This window comes from Callithrix jacchus, chromosome 2, assembly GCF_049354715.1.
Source record: "Callithrix jacchus isolate 240 chromosome 2, calJac240_pri, whole genome shotgun sequence".
Taxonomy (NCBI): domain Eukaryota; kingdom Metazoa; phylum Chordata; class Mammalia; order Primates; family Cebidae; genus Callithrix; species Callithrix jacchus.
In genome coordinates this window covers 29,633,854-29,654,171 of record NC_133503.1, presented here as the reverse complement: position 1 = coordinate 29,654,171, position 20,318 = coordinate 29,633,854, and the positions used below count along the sequence as shown (strand labels likewise).

Sequence of the window (20,318 nt, the reverse complement as noted above, 5' to 3'; positions counted from 1 at the left end):
CCACTCTTCTGGTTTCTTTCTTCTAACGCTGCTGCTACGCCCTTGTACAAGTTACTGAAAATGGGGAAGTGGGCTCTGGTGCCCTGAACTTAATGCTTAGCATTTGTCCTGAAAGAGGAAGACTGAGCCCTTAAGTCCTAAGGTAGTCTGTGATTACAGTTCCCAAATTACACGTTCACAGTGAGTATCTTGATTTTTGGCTGCTACATGCCAGGAATTGTATGAATACCATCTCATTTAATCCTCATAACCACCCTGTGAGAAAGGGACATCACCATTTTACAGTTGTGGAAACTGCCTTTTGGTAACTTATCCAGGTAAAGTTAGTACAGAGGCTAGAACTAAAATTTGTATTTTGCCGACCGCTAAGCCAGTGTGCCACCCTGCCACTCCTTGGCTCAGGTTTTAAGAGTGAGCTACCCCATATGTAACTCTTCGGGATTTCAAATTGGTAGATTTTGGGATTTCTCAACGGTGAGTTGAGAAGGTCTTTCAAAGATTCAAGTTCTCATTAGTAACTGGTACTATTTGCCCATAGAAGGGAAATCACCCAAGATAGTAGTTAAGTAAGGCTCTGTGGCAGCCCTGAGGTGGAATGACCTTGTCCAAATAATTCATCTCAGAAAAAGGGTTATTTTGCCTATTTTTTTTTTTTTTTTTTTTTTTTTTTTGAGATGGAGTTTCGCTCTTGTTACCCAAGCTGGAGAGCAATGGCGCAATCTCGGCTCACTGCAACCTCCGCCTCCTGGGTTCAGGCGATTCTCCTGCCTCAGCCTCCCGAGTAGCTGGGATTACAGGCACGCGTCACCATGCCCAGCTAATTTTTTTGTATTTTTAGTGGAGGTGGGGTTTCACCATGTTGACCAGGATGGTCTCGATCTCTTGATCACGTGATCCACCCGCCTCGGCCTCCCAAAGTGCTGGGATTACAGGCTTGAGCCCCCGCGCCCAGCGTATTTTGCCTATTAAAATGGGAATAAGTATCTCCCTTATAGGGCTCTTAGGAATATTACAGGTAACAAAGAGCTTATAAAAGTGATTGGTCCCAGAATGTCATCAACAGATGCAAGAAATTAAACTGTGGGTTTTAATAAAGAAATTGCATTGTAAATCTAGTAGTTTCTATATAAATTCTACGACGGTATGTAATTTAGCAATATCTCATCTGGTTAAAATATGATAGGCTGAAGGTTATAAAGGAGAAGCCGAGGGCTTTATGAAAATTTATATAGACTAAATACATCTATTTAGTCTATATAAATTTAGTCTATAAAAATACATGTACCTTTTAAATCCATCTATTTTTCTGAACCCCATATTGAGGTACAGAGAAACTCCAATATCCAAACTCATGACTTCCCAGTGGTGGCAGTGGAATCTTATTATATGATCAGTTCTAGAAATTGTAACTTACTTCTAGCATTGTAATTTGGAGAGAGAACAGCTGCTAACCTTGTTGATCAACTGCTGTTGAGGGCTGAAAGTGACCATGGAAGAGAGTAGAAATATCTTTTCTTAAAGGCTCAAAAAAATATCGTAACACATGGAGACTAGCATACTTGTTATTCAGCCAGATTTCTTCACACCTGCATGCATATAACACATCATTTTTAAAATTCACTAACAACATTTGAAATTGGATTCATTTTAACTTGGAAAAAAATACCAAGAAAACTGCTAGTTACCAGTGGCCAAAAAGGAAGACTCTTCCATACAAGGAACGATTTCTGGAGTTCTGTGAAAAGCTAATTTTGTTCTTCTTCTTCTTCTTTTATTTATATTACAGATATTTTACAAGTTCCATAAGACTCCATCCCACACAAGACAGTGAATCTAAGTGTCACAGAAGACTGAATTTCCTCAGTATTTCACAGTTACCAAAACACCTGTGCTAAATAGTTTTCTGTGTATCAGCTGTGAAAACTCACTGTTCAATAGCCCTCCAAATTTCTCATTTATTCCTGGTGGTGGGGGATTCCGGGGGGCTCACAAAGGGTTATTAAGTTCTAGGAACGGTAGTGGGTCAAGAGCTTCATTAATGGAGTAAAAAAAGAAAAAAAGTACCAGCAAATTTCACTTGTACTCCTTATAGACCTTCCCTTCTACCTCTTCTGAGATGTTACCTTATCTGGAAATTAATTAAGCAGAAACTAGATGGGCACAAATACCATAACATTCTGAAGCTTAATTAGCAAATGCTTTTTAACTTCACAACAGGTCTTAGCCTTGTTGGTTACTTTGCTTCTTAAAAGAGCAGAAAAGCAAGCTGTATTATTCTTTGCTTCCTTTCAGAGAGGAAACAAGCATGGAAATTTAAAAATAGATCAAGGGATGCTCAGAGGGCAGCTCCCTAGCAACCAGGCTGCATTGCTGGTATGCTAACTTGAGTGGCCTGCATTCTGCCAGGAATGTCGGCAAGCCACTCCCACTGATAGCAAAGACAAGACGTGGAGAGAACTGGTCCGATACAGCCGTAGAGGGGACACAGACAGGTGACTGCAAGAGCCACAGAGTCTCACCCAACCCCTTCAGTCTGATCCATGGGAAGCCCAGTAACTGTGCTCAGTCATTTTCTCAATTTCAACCCCCTGCAGTGAGGCTGTGAGCCCATCTCCTGGAGCAATAACTATGGGATGGAGGTAGGGAGAATTCTTGGTCATCATCAAAGACCCTTAAGTAGAGAAATTACTTCCAAAATGTTTGCTGTCTGATAGTTAAAACTGATGGCTCTGTCTTTCCCTTATTAAATAACAGGAGAAAAATGAAAAGATGGAATGTTTATTGATAGTCTTTGTTCCTGGTGCCATGGAGCTTGTTTTTGAGGCTCTGATGGTTAAGAAAAGAAATAAAAAAAATCCTGCGTGTCATATAGCTGCAGAGTACAGGCACCCTGGTGCGCACTGTGAAAATATCATAGAAAAATATGACATCAAATTGTCTGCCTACGATGATACAATTTCTTATTGGAATAAAAAGAAGAAAGTATAGAGACTAGCAATGTATTTCCTTTTCTTCACTCAGACTTCACACAAGGAAAGTTACCTGGATGTTCAAGACGTTAAAACATGGTCTTGTGCCAAAAGTGAAATAATTAAATATTCAATATCAGCCCATTAACCAGATGTGCTCTCCCCAGTCCAATGCCTTTTGTTGTTGTTGTTCTTTGCCTTACTTGTCCAAGATGGCTTTTGAAAGAAAATGCCAAGAAAATTATTTTGTGGAAAAATATGTCTTTCTCCTTTCTCCCCTCCCTTCCTCTCTCCCTCTATACCTCCCTCCCTTCCTTTCTTCCTTCCTTCCTGCTTTTCTTCAAAGACAGCAGTCGCAAATGGTCAGCCATGCACTACTTGGTGTGAAGAAAATCTTTTCCATTATTTGATTTTTTTAAATTGTACTTTAGTTTCTAGGATACATGTGCAGATCATGCAGGTCGTTGCATAGGTACACACATGGCAATGTGGTTTGCTGCCTCCATCCCCCCATCATAGTAAAAGATTTTGCAATAGCAAAACATATAAAGGAATATAATCAACTTTTATGTTGTTATCACGTAGTTTAAAAAGATGAAACTTTACAATTCCTATTGAAGTGCCTGTTTTTATCTCCTAACTACCTTCCTTTTCCATACACTTAGAGGTATACCTTACCCTGAAACTGACGAATATCATTCCAAAACTTTTCTTAATATCTCCACTCTATATGCATTTATCTGTGAATAATATACTATAATGCTTTTCATGTTTCCAAACATTTTACAAGGCTTGTTATATTGTACAACCTGCTGTTTGAAATTCTATAATTTGATCTTTTTAAACTCAAAATTATGTTTCTTGTTTTGTTTCCCTTTGTTTTTGAGACAGTGTCTTGCTTTGCCACCCAGTCTGGAGTGCAGCAGCTCCATCATAGCTCACCGTAGCCAGGGATTCCTGGCCTCAAGTGATCTTCCTGCCTTAGCCTCCTATGTAGCTGGGACTACAGGCACATGCCACCATGCCCTGCTACGTTTTATTTTATTTTTCATAAAGGTAGGTTCTCACATTGTCCAGGCTGGTCTCAAACTCCTAGCCTCAAGCAATCCGTCCACCCTGGCCTCCCAAACTGCTGGGATTACAGGCATTGAGACATTGCACCTGGCATCAAACTTGGGTTTTTGAGACGTTAGTATATTATTAGTACTTTATCAGTCCATGTTTGTACATTTATTTTTACTCATAAACTGTCTACTTGAAGAAATATTACACAATTTATTCCTAAAAACTCTTTTCAACTAAGTGTCAGTTTCCATTTTTGGTATAATTATAAGCAATGTTGTTTGTTGTTGTTGTTCACGTGTCTAGATAAACTTTCATCTGCCTGGGACAAATATGTTCTCCATATATGTTGTCACCTCTCCACATATTCTGTGACAACCTATCAGGTTATTGCTTTTTTCAAAAAATTGAAATATATCACACTTTAATTAGGCATTACTTTTGTGATTTATGTTTTTTATAGTATACTTCTTACTATGTCTGAAGTGCATAATTTATATCCATTGTACAGAAATGGATATAAACTTGGGGTTCAGAGGATTGAAGTAACCAGTAAGCATAGAGCAGGCTTGACCTTCAAATACAGAGCTGTCTGACCCCTGTGTCCCAAACCACTTAGACAGAAAATTTACTTCATTGGCCTCCCATCTTTTTAATTTAAGCACCCTTCCAAAGAGAAATGTGTTTAGCATGAACCCAGTAAATTCTATTTAAATGCATGTTATAAACATTTAACACATACTATTTGTGTGAACCAGTTTTTGAAACACATGAAAATGGAAATTTAAAAGGATAGGCCAAGCACAGTGGCTTACGTTTCTAATCTCAGCAGTGTGGGGGGCTGAGGCGGAAGGATCACTTGCGGTCAGGAGTTCGAGACCAGCCTGGCCAACATGGCGAAACCCATCTCTATTAAAAAAAAAAAAAATTAACCAGGCGTGGTGGCATGTGCCTGTAGTCCTAGCTACTCAGGAGGCTGAGGCAGGAGAATCACTTGAACCCAGGAGGCAGAGGCTGCGTGAGCCAAGGTCATGCCACTGTACTCCAGCCTGGGCAACAGAGTGAGACTCTATCTCAAAAAAAAGAAAAGGATAAAGTAAGCATAAAATGTCATGTTTTTTTTTTTTAATGTTTATTTTATGTACAAAGAACTAACATGGTTTTTCATGGTAGATATCTTGGATAACCCTTTGAAGGAAGATCATTTAGTCCAACTTAATGAAACCGATATCCCTCGCGTACTGACGGAAACACTGGTGGCACATATTGAGGCCATATTTCTGGATCGGACCATGCCGGTTTGAATAAACTCAACAAGAGCAAGAACCCTGGCTGAATTTTCTTGGGTGGCTCCAGTACAGCTGCTGGTGACCCATCTTGCTCTCAGGAATGCACAAGGTAAAAGGCAAAATGTCATGTTCTTTTATTTAACACATTATTGGTCCTACATCATCTCTTTCTAAAATATATTAATAAGAGTTATTATTATTTATTTGGCAGATATTATTACTTGGCAAATAAGCGTTTTATTGCTTTTGCTGTTTGATTAGAAGTTTAAGAACAGGAAAATGAAGTATTTGGGTGTAAGGAAAACATAAGGCACATATTGTGGACTTCGTCATCCAACATGTCATTCGTCTGTTACTTCTCCTTGTATTTTAGGGTGTAGAAGTAGAAGAATATTCATCACCATCATCATCATTGATATAATTTTAGTAAAGGCAAAGTAACTGAACATTCACTTTTTATTACAGTGATTCACAGGTCTGGTTCCAAGTTCTGTTTGATTTTTATTTTTAAACAGGTGTTCTTAATCATTGTTATTGATAATAGACAGAACCTAAGCCATGATATTTACTTTTCAACCTCATCCATTAATTATGTAATTTTTCCTTAAGTTTGGCTCATAAATTTCAACTTCTTTAATGTCATTCAGCTATTCTTATAAACTATTCATAAACTGTTATATTTATTGTATTTGTTAAAGATTAGTTGAAAACCTAACTTTAAAATATTATTTGGAAGATTTTAAAAGGGATTTGAAAAATCTCCATTTTTATTTTATTTTTTTAATTTTTATTTATTTATTTTAAATAAAAAGAGATGGGGTTTCTCCATGTTAGCCAGGCTGGTCTCAAACTCCTGACCTTAGGTGATCCACCCACCTTAGCCTCCCAAAGTGCTGGAATTACAGGCGTGAGCCACCTTGCCCGGCCAAATATCATTAAAAAAAAATTTAGGCCGGGTGTGGAGGCTCATGCTGGTAATCCTAGCACTCTGTGAGGTCAAGGCAGGAGGATCACTTGAACCCAAGAGTTTGAGACCACCCTGGGCAACACAGTAAGACTCTGGCTCTATTATGAAAAAAAATAATAATAAAACAAAATCTTGAGTGCTTAGACATGGGTTTAGTTTTCTTTTTAAATGTGACGCATTTTCAACAACAAAACTGTCTATCCATATAAACTTTTCCAAATATTTCAAAATGCATTCCCAAAGCAAGAGGTTTTTAAAATTATGTTTTTCTTTCACATCCGTTGTAAGAAATACCACCTTTACATCAAAAAGGCTAAGTATGCGTTTTTAAAATTATACATCTTCTAGGTAGCACACTAACTAGGTAGCACATTATTGTATTAAAAGATATAACATATATTATAAGATATAACTTATCTTTTAATACAATAACTCTTTTAAGAATTTCCCAAGAGAAAACCTGAGAATCTCTATGAGGAACAAAAAGTCTTCCTAATTAATCCCCATATCATCATACAGCTGGTCCAACTTACAATGGTTTGACTTACAGTATTTCTACAGTATCGTGAAGGTGATAGGCACTCAGTATGCTCCTGAAATCACGATGGTGTTACATGCTCCATTATAAGTTGAGAAGCATCTATACAGAGCATAATGGCTCTTCTTTATTTTAATAGTCATGCTTTTATAAAATTAGCTAGATTGTTGATAACAAATATTAACCTGTGCATTACTCATTTGTAACTAGATGAGGTGTCGAATGAACTGCACATTTGGTGCCTTCGTTGTAACCCTAATTCCAAATCATTTTGATTCTATCAACATAGTTGTGTCATCAATAATTTCACTCACTGGTGGAACCTCACATATTTGCAGAAAACATAGTTTGTATTAGAGAAACTGTAGATAGTGAAAATATAACTTCTTGGGAACATTTTTTCTATAGTGGTTCAAAATAAAAAGTTTATTTTAGGCTGGGCGTGGTGGCTCAAGCCTGCAATCAAAGCACTTTGGGAGGCCAAGGCGGATGGATCATGAGGTCAAGAGATCAAGACCATCCTGGTCAACATAGTGAAACCCTGTCTCTAGTAAAATACAAAAATTAGCTGGGCATGGTGGCAGATGCCTGTGGTCCCAGCTACTCGGGAGGCTGAGGCAGGAGAATTGCTTGAACCCGGGAGGCGGATGTTGCAGTGAGCCAAGATTGCGCCACTGCACTCTAGCCTGGCGCCTGGCGACAGAACAAGGCTCTGTCTCCAAAAAAAAAAAGTTTATTTTAAAATATGTTATTGAATCAAAATTTAGCAAATACCATAAAATGGGACATATAATAATTCCTGTATCTTTATTAAACCATACAGATATGTTTTTTATTCTATAATTCAAAATGATGGTTGTTTTTTCAAATTTTTATTAATAATTTTATGCATTATTTTCACATAATTTTTTGCAATGTTTCTCAGTATTTATTGAAAAATGTAACTAGTATGTGCTGTACCTTATTTTTGTATATTACTTCAACTACCTTTACTGTAGCAAAAAGAACAAATATGTGGCTCTTCATTTCTCACTATTGAGGACCCTCAAAATAGCCTTCTACACTTTAATCATTAAGTGTAACAAAATTTAATAAGATACTAGAATGCACATTGTATGCTTTTAATATCCCTGAAACAACTGTAGGGTTTACCTTCAAGTTCTGGATGGTTAGTTTTTAAATGTCTTACTAATTGTGATGGCTTCATTTTACTCATATTAGCTAATATCTATCTCAAGTTACAACACACAGTGCAAAGTTGATCCTTGAGAACAGTAAATATAAATCTTTAAATTAGACGTTCTTCTTGATAAATTAGCTTTCTGGGCACCAACTTTTCAGGAGACAAATCTGATTAGATAATTGCTGTTTGCTTGTTTGCTTTTTACATGGTTTTATAGCTTTAAAGAATTTCATTTTAGCAGTAGAAGTTTTGGTTCCTTTATTTTCAATTATTCATTAGTGCTCAATTATTAGTATATTATAATCTCCAAGCTACAACATCTTTGCAAGAATCCATATATGATATTTGTCCTTGTTAGTTTAGTTAGAACTTGGTGATATATTCTGTAAATCCATTTAGTAAAGACGTATAAATTGGGCTGGGCATGGTGGCTCATGCCTGTAATCTCAGCACTGTGGCAGTCCAAGGTGAGTGGATCACCTGAGGTTGGGAGATTGAGGCCAGCTTGACCTACATGGGGAAACCCCATCTCTACTAAAAGTACAAAATTAGCCAGGTGTGGCAGAACATGCCTGCAACCCCAGCTAGTCGGGAGGCTGAGTGGGGAGAATCGCTTGAACCCAGGAGGTGAAGGTTGCAATGAGCTGACATCACACCAGTGCCCTCCAGCCTGTGCAACAAGAGTGAAACTCCATCACACACACAAAAAGAAAAATCTCAATATATTTATCACAGAAAATAGCAGGAGGGGGTTTCTGTCAACACAGCCTATATGGGATTCTTATTCTCCCCCAAGGATAGCTCGGAAGAATTTGTATATAAAATATTACTAAAGCTAATTTCATCCTATTTATTTACATAAATAGTAAATGAAATATAACTTACAATATTTTCTTACTATACCTTGTTCTACATGCAGTCACCTTTATATGTTGACTATATTAAATCCCGTATCTGGGTTTGCTTCATGTTCAGCAAATGCTGGTCACAATGTTAATCATCAATAAGATTCTGAAGAGTAAAACAGAAATGGATCCCATTTTTGTAGAATTTACCATCTAATGGATGAAAACACAAGTAAGAATATACACATATATTTACACGCTGTGATTAATACCCGCTATAGTTTGAATCTGCCCATTCCAAAATTTATGTGTTCAAACTTAATGGCCAATACGATAGAGTTAACGGGTAGGGTTTTGTTTTGTTTTGTTTTGTTTTGTTTGAGATGGAGTCTTGCTCTGTCACCCAGGCTGGAGTACAGTAGTGTGATCTCGGCTCACTGCAACCTCCACCTCCCAGTTTAAAGCTATTCTCCTGCCTCAGCCTTTGAAGTAGCTGGGATTACAGGTGGGTGCCATGACACCCGGCTAATTTTTTTGTGTTTTTAGTAGAGATGGGGTTTTACCATATTGGCCATGCTGGTCTTGAACTCCTGACTTCAGGTGATCCAGCTACCTCGGCTTCCCAAAGTGCTGGAATTATAGGCGTGAGCCCAAAGATAGGGCCTTAAAAGTAGTAATTAAATAAGGAAGGCTCCTTCCTTGTGAATGACAGCAAGGGACTTTATAATAGGGCTTGCCAGAAGAAGTCCATTCCTTTTTGCCCTTCCAATTTCTGCCACGTGATGACATGTGTTCCTCCTCTTCAAAGAATGCAACATTCAAGGCACCATCATGGAAGCTCACAAGACAGTAGTGCTCACAAGATGATCTTGGATTTCCCAGCCACCAGAACTGTGAGAGAGAAATTTCTGCTCTTTATGAATTACCCAGTCTGTAATATTTTGTTATAGTAGCATACAACGGACAAAGACAGTATCCTAGTGGAAATAAACAGAAGTGGGAGTACAGCTATATTATACATGTGTGGTCCCAGAAGCCTTCTTTGAGGAGACATAAAAGGTAAGAGGAAGATGGCAGCCAAGTGCAGTGGGATTATGCCTGCAATCTCAGCACTTTGGGAGGCTGAGCCGAAAAGATTAGTTGAGGCCAGAGTTCAAGATCAGCCTGCGCAACATAGCAAGACTCTCTCTACACAATAAAAAAAAATTAGCCAAGGTGATAGCATGTACCTGTAGTCCCAGCTACTTGGGAGGCTGAGGCAGGATGATCATTTGAGCCCAGAAGTTTGGGGTTGCAGTGAGCTATGATGGCACCACTGCACTCTAGCCTAGACAACAGAGTGAGACCTTGTCTCTAAAATAAAATAAAATAAAAAATAAAAGGTAAGAGGAAGATGGCGTTGTGAAGAATTGGAAGAACAGGATTCCAACAATAGCTAATATGGCTAGATCATAGTGGGAAAGAAAAAGGGCCAATACCAGTTACTCTAAGTTTCGTGAGGCATTAGAGTAATGGAATTTCCGGGAGCCAATTGTAGCATCCCATGAGGGCAGGAAGTGGTACTCCTGCAGCGTGGACACCACTTCCAGTCCACCACTTCCTGCCCAGAGCTTCTGGTTCCCATGGAGCTCCATGGGCCCTTCTGGAGCTCCATGGGAACTAGAAAAGAGGATAACCCTTGATGCCCTGTTATTGCTGCAAAGACTATTTCAGGAGCCCTAGAAGACATGCCCAGGAGCATCTAAAACCCTAAAAGATTATGAGCAACAGCTGTCTCCTATTTAATTACATCCGTATGGTAAAAACTCTGGCCTTAATAGTAAATAAACCTAGGTTTAAATCCTAGCTCTGCCACTTATCACCTGAAGTCTCCAGAGAAATGTAATTCACCTCCCCGTGTCAGTTTACATATCTGTAAAATATGGCTAAAAATAGTAACTGATCACATAGGATGTGTAGTAGGTATGTGAATGTGTAAACAGGACCTAACATAATGCGTGCATGCATACGGACTTGAAAAATTTTAGCTATTAGTAGTATTATTTTATAGGTAACATTAGATACTTTTTGTCATTTGGAAGCCTGAGTTATAGCAAACTTCTAAGTGAAGAAACCCATTCTTTCAGTATTAGCAATCTGATTCTGCAAGGAAGAAGACATTGTTTTACAGACTGAGTCATCCCTTTCGGAAATAGAATATTGTCATCACAGAACAAAAAGTACAGAGTCACTGGGAAGTAAAGAACACCCACAGTTACCATTTACAGTTTGTTAAAGCATTGCTGTTCTCCTTCTCTAATACATTAATAAATGGTTAATTGAATTCCTCTTTCATATAGAGATGCTACATACTGTTGACCTTTTCATGCTCTATGAATGGTAGTGCTAAAATCAATGTGTTTCAAAGATAGTATCAAGGCAAAAGAAGGACATTATATGATTATAAAGAAGGATTTACACATGTGGCTTAATTTTAGAAGATGGAATGGCCCTTGACTCAGAAATGTTCTCTCTTGCCAGCCACCATGCCTGAAATCTGATGATCCTTTCAGCTTTCCTATTCTTTAACAGTTCCCCATCCACAAGAGAGGCAATGTAATTTTCAGACAAAACTTTAGTAAGAAATCATTTCTCATGTTGTAAGCTGAGGAAACTGACAACATGATCTTTAAAAAACTAGGAAGTATAGCAGAGAAGTACCAGAAAAGGCAAATAATAGTACAGTTACAACTTTAAATTATATACGTATTTGTAGAACAGAAACAATGTGAAAGTTTTTTAGAGCGATTTCTTTCATACTTCATCTTTCAAAGAAAAAGATGATATAAACAATAATTAATTGGAATAATAAGCTGAAAAAATATAACAGATGGAAGTAAAATCTCACAAGGTTAACCTAAATAGCAGAATTGAGATGACCAAGGAAATAGTAAGTGAATCTGAAGACAAAACAATAGAAATAGGCTGGATACAGTGGCTCATGCCTGTAATCCCACACTTTAGAAGACTGAGGTGGGTAGATCACTAGGTCAGGAGATCGAGATCATCCTGGCCAACATAATGAAATCTCATCTCTACTAAAAATACAAAAAAAATTAGCTGGGTGTGGTGGCACATGCCTGTAGTCGCAGCTACACAGGAGGCCGAGGCAGGGGAATTGCTTGAACCCAGGAGGTGGAGGTTGCAGTGAGCCAAGATTGTGCCACTGCACTCCAGCTGGACAACAGAGTAAGACTTTGCCTCAAAAAAAGAAAAGAAAAGAAAAGAAATATATATTGATATTCTGAGTCTCTCTCTTAATGAACTGGATAGTTTTTTCCTTCCTTTTTAAAAGCAGAGTAAATAGTGTGTTAAATGTTTGTCTAACAGTAACATGTGTCAGTTCATCACACACAAAAAATGATGAGCTGTTATCATATAGTAGAGTTCTCTGCTAAAATACCTACTGCAGCAGCTATGAAGTTTCAGTTAAATCAGTCTACGAACTTAAGTAATAGACAAGTTCCTGTGAACTTGATGCAAGTACTTACTCAATGGACCACACTCAAAGTACCTATTAATTTCTAAAATTCACTAATGCATAGTGGCAACTTCTTTTTTTCTGGTAGTAATAGTAAAGCTGAATTAGTGGCACTAACATTGTAAATGTCAAGAACTGTATTAAGTATTTTAAAAGTTTTATGTGAGGCGTGTCCTATTATTACTACTACTTTAAAGTTTTAGCAAGTTGATTCCAGTGCCACATCAGGTGGAGTAAGCATATTCTGTCCTCTCTCTCTACTGAATACAGCTATCAAACCTGGAAAGAATTATTGCAGGAACTATTTGAAGACTCTGAAAAATAAATAGAAGATTTGGGGAAAAGACAAGAATTCATAATAATACTGAACTGACAGTGATTGTGCTGGTTTTTAATTCTGGTTGCTCTCAACCTGATCTCAGTGTAATCTGATTCCCTAAAGGGCCTTGAGGTATAGATGAAAAGAGCACTGTCTCATTACAGCTGGAGGAGGGGGTAAGGGAACTCCCAACAATCAGAGAGAGAACATACTTCCCCTATTTTTCTTTCTTCATTATTTTCTTCATTTCTCACATGCCACCCCCTGCCCCAAGCAATCCTGTAGCAGTAACACAGGTGGTGGAAAAGGAAGCTCATAAGAGCCAAAAACCTGAGTGAAAATATTTTCCTCTTCCTATTGTCGACCTATGGTTTCAAGAGGTTGGGCTGAACATCACTTTGTTATGTTTCTTTCGTGTCTTTCTGTTCTCGCACCACTTAGCCCTGGATACAGACATAACTAAAGTACACAATGCGGTGAGATTATCAAAGCCCCAGAATCTGAATGGAGAACTAAAAAGGGGCACTTCAGGGAAATCGAAGGTAGAGGGGAAGATTATGGAGAAGAAGTTTGAGCAAATAATCTCATAAATATCTTTGTGAACTACTGGACTCACCTCTTAGCTGTGCATACAAGGAACTGATTCTAGTAAGTGCGCAAAATAATTTGATAGCTTGACTAACAGATAGGCTATACTGTTCAGACCCTAGGATTGCCATTATTTGGCACAGAGATGGAACAGATCAGAATAGCACTGTAAAAGGTTTGAACCCTGAAGTGGCATTGAGGCCATATAGCCCACAGAAGCCACATTGTAATTTGCAGCTTGAACCTAACTTGCTTAAACAAATATATAAATATTCCCTGTAATATTTAACAAGGCTCAGAGTCTTCAAACATAATATTCAAATGTTTATGACTTCATCCAAAATTACCTGACATACAAAGAGCCAGAAAAAATTTTAACTTACTTGGGAAAAGATAGTTAACCAATAGCAGTGCCCAGATAACAAAAATGTTGAAATTATTTGATAAAGAATTTAAAAGATACACTTAAAGGATTATAAATCATTCTGCTATAAAGATACATGCACACATATGTTTATTGTAGCACTTTTCAAAATAGTAAAGACTTGGAACCAATCCAAATGCCCATCAGTGATAGACTGGATAAAGAAAATGTGGCACATATATACCATGGACTACCATGCAACCATAAAAATGATGAGTTCATGTCCTTTTCAGGGACATGGATGAAGCTGAAAACCATCATCCTCAGCAAACTGAAACAGGAACAGAAAACCAAACCCCACATATTCTCACTCATAAGTGGAGTTGAACAATGAGAACATATGGATACAGGGAGGGGAACATCACACATAAGGGCCTGTTGGCAGGTCGGGGGCTAGGGGAGGGATAGTATTAGGATAAATACCTAATGTAGATGTTGGATTGGTGGGTGCAACAAACCACTGTGGCATGTGTATACCTGTGTAACAAAACTGCATATTCTGTACATGTATCCCAGAACTTAAAGTATAATAATTTTAAAAAAAGAATTTAAAGTATAAATACATTCTAAAAAGCAAGTGCAAACACACTGGAAACAATTGAAAAGATAGAAAGTCTTCTTAAAGAAAAAGATGATATAAAGAAGAATTAATTGGAATAGCTGAAAAAATATAACAAATGGAAGCAAAACCTCACAAGATGAGCTAAATGCAGATTGGAGATAACCAAGAAAATAGTAAGTGAATCTGAAGATAAAATAATAGAAAAGTATCCACACTGAAAAATAAACAGCTAAAACAAGTCAGGAAAATACCCACAGAATCTGTGTCAAAATAAATGAATGTTTATGTTTGTTTCTCTGAGGAGAAAGAGTACAGTACTAAAACAATTTGAAAAGAAAATGGCCAAAAATTTCCCACATTTGATGAAAGACTTAATTAACTACAGGTTCAGAATGGTCAGTGAATCCCAAAAAGGGTAAACTCAAAGAAATCCATGACCAGAAATTTCATAAATAAGTGACCGAAAACTAAAGACAAAGAAAAAAATCTAGAAAAACAATATGTCAATTATAGGAAAACAATAATTTGAATGACTGCTGATTTATTTTCAAAAACAATGGAAGCCAGAAGGAAGTTTAAAACCTTTTTAAAGTGATGAAAGAAAAGTACTGTCAACTCAGAATTTTATATCAATGAAAGCATCCTTTAGAAATGAAAGACAAAAAAAATCAAATGAAGGAAAACAAAGATAATTCATTGCAAAAAGAAATTTCTCTGTAATTAAGCAAATATATTTAGAAAGGCAAAGCAACTTGGTTTTGATCACTTGGTGATTCTCTAACCTTTGTCAGTTCTTTTTTACCTGGCCTACAACAAAAATCTATAAAACTCTGGAGCTCAGAAAACACCAGTCTGATATGGTAAGAACAGAAGAGAGCATTTCTTCTCAGGTAGAAGGGTTAGTTGATAGTATGTCTATGCTAGTCTTTCCTTGTATGGGGCATAAAGTGAATGGGATTCAATTTAGGGTCTGTTATTAAAATAAAACAATTTAGAAGAGATTCCTTAGGGATCTGAACACATTTTAGGAAATATAAGGAAAGCAGGACTTTAGGGGGGAATGATTTTCTTGTTATCAATCAAAAGCAGTATTATCATAACGGTCAAAACAGTCAGACACCCCCACTCCAAATTCCACCAGAATCTCCAAATCTCTCCATCGCTCTGAGATGAAAAACTCTATTATCTTTTGAACTGGACCGAAAGATCTTTTGCAGAGATATTGCAGAGAATTTGCAGTTTTAAGGTCTATACATTTGCTTGAGTGTCTTCAGCCATGATTTGGATGGAGATAAAAGTTATGAGGAAAGAGAGATTCAGATTTATCTTCATAATATTTTGAAGTTTTTAGATTTCTTCTGAAAGTTTAACTTATACATGTTGGTCCTCTGCTAGACTAACATTTCTAGGGAGTTGAAGTTCCCAGCCAAAAGCTAAACATTAGCAGTGAGTCTTCTTGATAAATCCTCCTATCTTTTTGGGTGACTTTGTTCTTTTTTAAAGCACACCAAGTCTGAAAATATGTTATTTTTCTTGATTCACTTATAGTCTGCTTAAGAATTTCATCTCCATCTGCTTTTATTCCTTGTTATAGTTTAAAAGGAAAAGCTGCCTAAACTCAGTAGATCAACAGCTAGCAGGATACACCAGTGCATTCATTATGATGTTGAAATCTTGTTTCCTGTTAGTATGGCTCTCCTGTGCTTTCAGTTTGGCTGTGAGGACATCTTATAGCTGATCTTTCTCTGAAATGTTTTACTTATGGAAGATTTTGCACTGATGAAGGTATAAGGAAATGACTTGACTGTTTACTACAAAAGCTCTAGAGCTATAACTTCTGGTATCACCCAGACTGCAGGCTCAACAATAGGGAAATGTCTCCTTGCATATTAAGTGCTTAATCAAAATCCTCTGTTTCAGCACAGACTTCCCAGCTAGATGGAGCAATGAGAAATGAACACCCGAATAGATATTGAGATTTCATTGCTTTCTAACAAAACTGAAGAGTTGGCTGTTTTACTTTAGAAAGGTTTATAATGATCAAGACCTTTCAGATGTTTTAAAATCTGTTTATTATAATCCCTCTGATGGGAGCTGCTTTTTGCTTTTCTCTACAAGCAGCATGACAAAATGGGCTGCCCTCTCAGCGACTTGTCAGGGAGGGGGACCCAAAAATAAAAGTTAAGCACAGCCCATGCCATTCTGAGCAGGAAGCCAGGAGGTGGACTGCTGGTGCAAATTTGCTCTGCAGCTCCCAATGGCAACAATGTCTTTTTAACCCTATTCTCAGATCAAGTGGGAAATTACAAACACATTAATGCCCTCCAGTCAAATACTTGCCAAGATAACAGATGGCAGATACCACTAAGCAACCTTGACCTTGTGGTCACCTGCCCTGTCAATCAGACACAGGAGCTCTTCTCTGGGGGAAACACTGTCTTCTGTGCAACACAGCATGTTCAACCATCATTGCAAATTTAATAAAACACACAGTCCATGCAGCAAAGAGGGGCAACAATATTTTCCCTCATGTGAACTAAAATGCTGGCATGCTACATAAATTCCCTGAAGCCTTCAACTGCTTCCACATAAACACTAGACAGAAAATGGAACACTGCTGAGCCAGAATCAACAGTTATCTTTGACATCCGAAATCAAAAAGCTCTGTTTGGGGGCCGAGAGAACACTTGAGTGTCATACATCACACAAGTAAGTGCCCATCTAAATCACAGGAAATAGTCATTGTCTATGGATTCAATGTGTGTTATTAAGCAATGTCCTTGGATGCATCCATTAGGTATGAAAATTTTACAGATATTTCCAAGAGCATTTACCATTTGGTGGTAAAGGGGAGTGCTCTACCAATGGGAAAACTCCACCAGCATAAATACTGACATAAAGATGGTATCTAAACAGATGCATGGCTGCTGACAGGCAAAGCTCATCCTAAAGCTCTATCAAGAGTCATTAGGAACCTAGTGTGGCTGCTTCTGCCCCAAGGGGACATTCTTTCTGAGACAGGCCGTGCACCTGTGAGGGGTGCTGCTGAGGGTTTGGTAGGCTAAGAGATGGTATCAGACAGATTCACTGACTTGGAAGCAATGGGCCAGGGTTCTGGTGCCTACTCTGGACTCTACCCCTAACTGACTACTCTGTGAGGGATGTAATTTAGCATAATGAACAAGTTTGAACTCTTGATCTAAGATGAGCCTGGGCTTGAACCCTGACACTGACACTCGATACCTTACTGTTTCTGGGCACATTATTTAAACTCTCTACCTCAGTTTCCTGAACAGTCAAATGAAAGTAATGATACTTTTTTCAATGTACTGTGGTTATTAAATGCAATGAATGACCCTTACTTAGCATGATATCAAACCCTTAGTATGATGCCCGGTATGGCCAAGGCTCATTCAATGTCAGTTATCAGTAATAAATGTTCATCATTACTATTAATAGTTTAGTAAGCTTGGAAAATGACTTATGCACTCTGCCTGTTTTGCCTTTTGAGAAAGAGAAATTGGAATAGTGTATGATGATAAAATGCTTCCAGATCCAGCATTCCACAGTTTTGTAACTCTGATTTATTGCTGGTAAATATAGATGCCTCCTACAGACAAGTAATAGGATACCAGTGTATTTTGGAGCATGGAATGATGAAGCTGAGATTTTATTTCCTAAAGAGTCCAAGCATTACCTTGTGAAGTCTTTACTGCAATGCTATGAGCCATTAACAGATGAGGAGGCCGGGTGTGGTGGCTCACACCTTTAATCCCAGCATTTTTGGAGGCTGAGGTGGGTGGATCACGAGGTCAGGAGTTCGAGACCAGCCTGATCCATATAGTGAAACCCCATCTCTTCTAAAAAAAATACAAAAATTAGCTGGGCATAGTGACACATGCCTGCAATCCCAGCTAGTTGGGAGGCTGAGGCAAGAGAATCACTTGAACCCAGGAGGTGGAAGTTGCAGTGAGCCAAGATCACACCACCGCACTCCAGCCTGGATGACAGAGCAAGATTCCATCTCAAAAACAAAAAAAACAGATGAGGAAACTGAGGCCTAAACAAATTAAGGGGCTGCCCATGTTTGCACAGTCACCAGGAATAAAAACCAAGGGATAGCAGCAATAGGATTGAGAAAAGAGATTGGGAGCACAGGTGCTGAAAGACAAACTTGTCAAAGAACCCAGCAGAACCAGCAAGCAAGGCGGGGCTGCTACCTGGGCACAGAAATGCCAAAGATCATTGTGATGCCTGAAGCCTAGGCTCCATAGCCAAGGGGAAAGAGGGTAGAATTAATGTTGGGTTAATTTATTTAACATAAATAATGTATTCCTTAATTATCTGCCATATGATTAAGTAATTCTGATGTAAATAATTGAAATCAAGGGAAGGGGAGGACATGAAATATGAGGAGTGCTGTTTTTAAAAACATACTTGCAGAGCAGAGGTCAATTTGGATTTCAGATGAAATTTGATCATTTCAAAGAAACAATTTGGATTGTTTATTCATTGACACTTACTGCTGAGTGCTGCCATGTGCCAGGTATTGTGTTAGGCTCTGGGAATAAAACGATCAGTCATCTGAGTTTCCAATGTAGAATAATTTACAGTCTAATGAGGAAGACAGCTATATAACCAAAAAATTCCATTATAGCCAGCATCTATTCCACAGGAAAACAAAGGAGTGAGTAACTGACCTCTAGGAAGGTTAACTAAGAATGGATTCTAGTTGGAGCTTAAAACATAAGTAATAGGAGAAGAGCTAGGTGCCTGGGAGACTGGGTGGGAATAGTACCTTTGAATTAGGTAGAGTTACTAATTCAAATGAAGAAAGAATGATACTGTTACTAAAGAATAATTTAATTTGACTTTCTTTTTATTGTTGTGAAACAAATGGATTGCTCTCAGTCCCTTTTATTTTTATTTTCATTAATTTATTTTGAGGTGGAGTCTCACTCTGTCACCAGGCTGGAGTGCAGTGACTTGATCTTGGCTCACTGCAACCTCTGCCTGCCTGGTTCAGGTGATTCTCCTTCCTCAGCCTCCTAAGTAGCTGGGACTACAGGCATGCACCACCACGCCCAGCTAATTTTTGTACTTTTAGTAGAGACGGGGTTTCACCATGTTGGCCAGATGACATCCATCTCCTGACCTCATGATCTGCCTGCCTCCACCTCCCAAAGTGCTGGGCCTATAGGTGTGCTGGGACTATACACTGCACCTGGCCTCTCTGTCATTTTTAACACTACCCTTTAGAGAATGATAAGTCAAAGATGTAGCCTACCAAGCAAAAGTAAATTTCATATTTAGAAAGTGGAGAAATCTTGTTGAAGTTTTAAGCTTCGAAGTCAAACTCCTGTTTGAATCCTACCTTTGCCTCTCAGTAACTGGAAAGTTTACATTGGGCAAGTTATGTCTGCTTCTTTAAGTTCATCTATAAAAGGAAGATAACAGTAATAATAATAATGTCTATTTGCACAGTTGTTGTGAGGATTAAATGAATTAATACATATCCTGGAGTTAGCACAAAGTTTGAGAAATAACAAGCGATCTATAATGTCTGACCATGATTATTATCAACATTACTATTAATTATTGTTTCTAGAGGAGCGTGTGAAGTTCAGAACATCTGGAGATCTGAGAAAAGTTGAGGGTTTTTCTGAGGCTGAAACTATATTTGGACTTTGAGAGAAATCTGTATATACCATACCATACATACACTAACATACACATAAAGTATAGTGCATTTTATGAAACTCGTTGAATTTGAAATTTTTAAAATTGTAACATTTATGGATGTTGAGATTGTTAAGAGCAAGGACTTTACTAATCTTCTCTACTTACTAACTGTGCTATTTAGAATAAATTATTTACTGGATACACATATTTCACATCTGAAAAAAGTGGGCTTATCTTCTCTCTCTAATTTGTGAAAGAAATTCCCAAAGATGGATTATGAAAAAAATGAAAATGAAACCTGTGAGCCTCAAGGTATGCTGTTGTATATCCACCTCACAGAAGCATATTGCCTTAATATCCTTTACATAAA

At 37.9% G+C, this 20,318-nt stretch overlaps 1 protein-coding gene and 1 pseudogene across 3 annotated transcripts in view; both read right to left on the bottom strand.

Annotated features, from left to right (window-relative positions):
* TENM2 (teneurin transmembrane protein 2) overlaps positions 1–20,318 on the bottom strand; it is a 3,966,312-nt gene that overhangs the window by 1,477,652 nt on the left and 2,468,342 nt on the right. The window lies entirely within an intron of this gene.
* LOC108588892 (small ribosomal subunit protein uS14 pseudogene) lies at positions 5,215–5,407 on the bottom strand (annotated as a pseudogene).